This window comes from Ursus arctos, unplaced genomic scaffold (assembly GCF_023065955.2).
Source record: "Ursus arctos isolate Adak ecotype North America unplaced genomic scaffold, UrsArc2.0 scaffold_34, whole genome shotgun sequence".
In the NCBI taxonomy this organism is placed as follows: Eukaryota; Metazoa; Chordata; class Mammalia; order Carnivora; family Ursidae; genus Ursus; species Ursus arctos.
The window spans coordinates 6,938,590-6,943,258 of NW_026623030.1; the positions used below are offsets into that span (position 1 = coordinate 6,938,590).

Genomic DNA, 4,669 nt, shown 5'->3' on the forward strand with positions numbered 1-4,669 from the left:
TCCACATCCATTCAATAGTAACCCCCCATGAGCGCCTCCCCAGCCCCTGGCAGCCACCATTCTACTTTCTGTCTCTTTAAATTTGACTACTCGAAGGCTCAGGTAAGTGAAAGCATACAGTGTTTGTCTTTTTCTATTTACTTTTAGCATAATATCCTCAAGTTTTATTCATGTTGCATATTGCAGAGTTTCCTTCCTTTTTAAGGCTGGATAATATTTCATTGTGTGAATATATCACATTTTGTACTTCTATTCATCTGCCAGGGGACATGGGTTATTTCCACCTCTTGGCGATTGTGAATAATGCTGCTGGGAACATGGGTGTAAAAATGTGGCATCAAGTTTTTTTTAAATGTAAAACCAGGGTAGCACAGACTATCTTATTTTTTATTTTTTTATTTTTTGGAGAGAGAGTGAGCATGAGCGTGGGGGCAGGGAGAGGCAGACTCCCCACTGAGCAGGGAGCCCAACTCAGGACTCAATCCCATAACCCTGGGGTCATGACTTGAGCTGAAGACAGATGCTTAACTGACTGAGCCACCCAGGCGCCTAGACTATCTTATTGTCACCTTTTACTTCCTTTTCATCATTGACCTTGCTGTTGATCAGAAATTCATCAGAGGCCTGTGCAGTAACAGAGTATGACACCCATACCAAGCGCTGGAATCCCGACATGACAGATCCTAAAACGTCTTTGGAGGCAACGTAGAAATACAGTTGGAGGTTATTCCAAGCCAAAAGACAGCAAAGGTCATCTGTTGTATGTGCCCAGGGACAAGATCCTCTGGACTGTAGGAGCAGTGGCTCTAACTTTCTTACACAACTCCTGGCCCCATTTGGCTCCTGGCTTGGCCCTCTACCCCAACTGGAGTTGCCCTGGAAAGCCTGCAGGGAACGACGAGGTGTGTATCTACTGCCAGCCACCAGGTGGCAGTAGACACACCACTCTCCCAGGCACTGAGGGACCTAGAGAGTGCGTTGCCAGCATGACTGGCTTTTCCACCCACCTGCTGTCTTCTCTCTTGCCCCACACCAGTCCTCCTTCTCACACACCAGGCTTTGTATAAAGTTTCTCTAGCGAGAGCTGTCACTAGGCAAATTGGCGATAGCCCTGGGGAAGCCCGGAGGTTTATACACACATCTGTTGGTTTGCAAGCTTACATATTTTATCATGCTCTGGACAAGACAAGATTATGGTCAATGTTTCCAATCGCTTAGGGCTTCTCAGAATTTGGGGTAGCAATTATGTCATTTTTGCATGCCCTGCACACAAGCCCAACTCCTTCTTGTGTCCTTGAACAAGACCTTACAAGTCCGCTGGAGAGCACAAAACCGGCTTCCGGTACACTTATAGGCTGGGAAGCTAGGGATTTGGCTCCCACTGGAAACACCATTTCCCCATATCCTTACCACCGGAATGGGACCTGCACGTCCCCTCCAGCCATGGCCCCCGATTGGCTGCATTCCGTCACAGAGCAGGGGTTAATCTCCTTCCTGCTGTCTCGGGAATAAGATACTACGCTCGGATAAATCTATACTTGTTATGTTCAAGCTTTGTAGAGCGGTGACCTTTGATAGAAACTGCTTCCCTACTTGGCTTTATAGTTTTCCCCGATTCTAAAACAAGCCATGTGTCTTGAATGTTGCACCTACTCATTCCTTCTAGGTATCAAGTGTATTTGAACTACACCATTACTAAAATGTATTTTGTAGCTTTCATTTCTGTAGGGGACTTGCTGCCATTTTATACGCCACTGCCACCCAGTTTAATTTAATCTGACGGGTGTTGACCAACAGCCTACTATGGGCTCCATCCTTCCACAAATAGGAACCTGCTCCGATAGCTTTGATGGTGTCCTGTTGTCTGTAAGACAAATTCACAGTCTTGAGCATGGCTCATCGGGCCCCGTGATCTTCTTCCAGTCCACGGTGCCTGGCATTGGGTAAGTAAGCCTTCACCGGACGCTCGCTACTGATTCTGATCGTTTCCCTGGCCTCCCCGCCTGCTGCCTCCTCTCCTGTCTCCTGCCCTCTGGTCACACTGGCCACTGGCTGAGGCTGAACTTACTACACACTGTCATGATGACTCAGCATCGTTGTTCACGTGATTTCTTCTGCTCAGACTGCTTCTCTTCATCCATCTAAATCCTAACTCATCCTTCAAGATTTAGCTCCGATGTAACCCCTCCCATAAAACCTTCAGGTGTCCTTCCCCTCTGACATAATACATTTCTCCTTTCCATCGTCCCCCAGCACCTTGTTCTTACATTTTTGACAGCATTGATCCTTTATAATCTTATATGCCTATTTGCATACATCTTTACTTCCAATGGTAAACTTCTTGAGGACAGGAATCATGTTTCATTATGAGTAACTCCAGCAGTTAGCTCAGAACTTAACTGTGGTAGATATAAAAATAATAACATTTTCTGTGAGTCCTCTGTCTGGCCAGGAATGGTGCTGAGAGCACTACAGATCTCATTTACTCCTCACCCTATAAGTAGGTGACATTATTACCCATTTTACAGATGATGAAACCGAGGCGCAGAAAGTACAAGAAGCCTAATAAGTAGCCTTGTTGGGATATGTTCAATAAATGACTATTAGTATGTTGAATGGAGTTGAATCAAGATTTTTCCTATTCTGGGAAGATGTCAAAAAAATAAAAGTCATGGTCCCTGTCTTTGAAACACTTAATATGCAACACTTTTTTTCCCCAAATATTTATTTATTTATTTGAGAGAGACAGACAAAGCACAAGCCGGGGGAGAGGCAGAGGGAGAGGGAGAAGCAGAAGCAGAGGGAGAAGCAGAAGCAGAGGGAGAAACAGCCTCCCTCCTGAGCCAGGAGCCCGTCATGGGGCTCAATGCCAGGACCCTGGGATCATGACCTGAGCCGAAGGCAGATGCTTAACCGACTGAGCCCCCCAGGCGCTCCTCAAGCATTTTTTTTAATTATCAAAAGAAACACTCAAATTCAAAGGCACCGTGGGACTCAAAAACTCCAGTTTCTAAGTTGCTGAATCAGCAATACTGGAAAATGCAGTGACACTTGAAAATAGAAGATTAACTCTTTTCATTGAGTTCCTTTCCTTGCATTCACAAACGGAGAGCGTGGCGCACCCGTTTGAGGGGTTCTGTAGCCCGAGCAGGATCTTTTAACTTGTACTGCACCGCATCGAAACGTCGTTGCTGTGACTTCTTGTGGAAACTGTCTACTCTTAACAGCTGGTACGCATGATCCTGCCGAGTGACCACGACGTTTGCAAACAAGACCATGGAACTTGCAAATGTGATGAGGTTTGTCACTGGTTCCAGCACATCCCAGGAGTATACCCAGCGGGTGAGCCAGGCCACTGCGCCCCCGAAGGGACAGCAGTGCTAACTCAGCCCGCGGAGTCGGCTGCTGGTTTGGGCTTCTGAGCGACCTTCAATCCCAGCTGTGATCTGTTGGAGAGGCTGTGGCTGTCCCTTCAGGTTTTCGCCAGTAAATGGTGCTCTCTCTTTTTCTGAAGCTTTTCTACTTGCAAAGCTGTAAACAATTCGTGAACCAAAGATTTCCCATTTTCCACCTCAGTAGCATGCTCCCTATTCAGTTTTCTCTTTCTTGGGGCACCGTACCCCCTCGGCATTTTGTTAACGACAAGGTTGAAATCATTCATTAGCAACAGTTCCATTAGGGTCGAAGCTGGAATGTCACTGCCACCTGCCGTGAAGATGGCTGCAGTTCTGACACCTGTATCTTCGTTTCGTAGGTCCCGGAGGAAGGAACCGACCGTTGGTAACACTGATTTGACCACAAATTGACAGGTGGCTTTTCTGGATGGCAGAGTAAGTGTTAGCAAGGGAAGGCCGCGTCTATAGTGAACGGTCACTTCATCAGGGGGCGCCGCCGTACTCTAAAGACGAGATTCCCAGCTTCACACACAAAACCTGGGGCGTCCGCGATCGCAGCCGCGCAGGAGCTTGGCCGGCCCTGGGGTCCGGGGGTCGGCAGCAGCCGCGGGCGCCACGGCCAGGGGCCCCTCCGGAGCATCACGGGGCCGCAGCGCGGGCTCCCGCAGGGGTCAGCCGGCCCTGGTCAGCGCGGGGCGGCGGGTCCCGCACTCTCGGTGCGCGCTGCCCTCGCCGCGCCTCCTGCTGGCCCCCGCCCCACAACACCCTGTAGCTCACAGAACTCCGCACGTCCGTGTCCAAAAGCAGGGCTCCAATTCCATCCTAAACTTCACTTGAAGTCATTAAATGCCCTTTCCAAAGTTATTATCGTAGCCATGAAAAACAAAAACAACCTCCTGTCACCCACAAACTCTGGATGAACCCGTTCAATTCCCTCTTGTTCTCTTATTGGACTCAAATCGTAGCTTTACTTTGGCCACGACCAATGTTGACGTTTTTTGGTTATCCACACACTGCAGCATATTACATGGAATACCGGCATTTACTCTGTCACGATTCCTAAATCCGTGTGCACACAGTCACGAGTACGGAAGAGCACAGCAGCTAAGTTCTCCCTGCCGTCCGGGGACAGACATCTCAAATCACACCCTAAGGCTCTGGATCAACTCCGAGCCTAAATGGTTTTTGCTGGGCGCCAACGTCTGAGAGCACCTGCGGCCTCGGGCGCCGCGCAGTTCGCCACCGCCGACAGCAGGGGGCGGCCTCCGCCCAGC

The 4,669-nt window shown here is 49.0% G+C and overlaps 1 pseudogene; it reads right to left on the minus strand.

Annotated features, from left to right (window-relative positions):
* Positions 1-2,805: 2,805 nt before the first annotated feature.
* LOC113245932 (calcium uniporter regulatory subunit MCUb, mitochondrial-like) lies at positions 2,806-4,084 on the minus strand (annotated as a pseudogene).
* Positions 4,085-4,669: the final 585 nt, after the last annotated feature.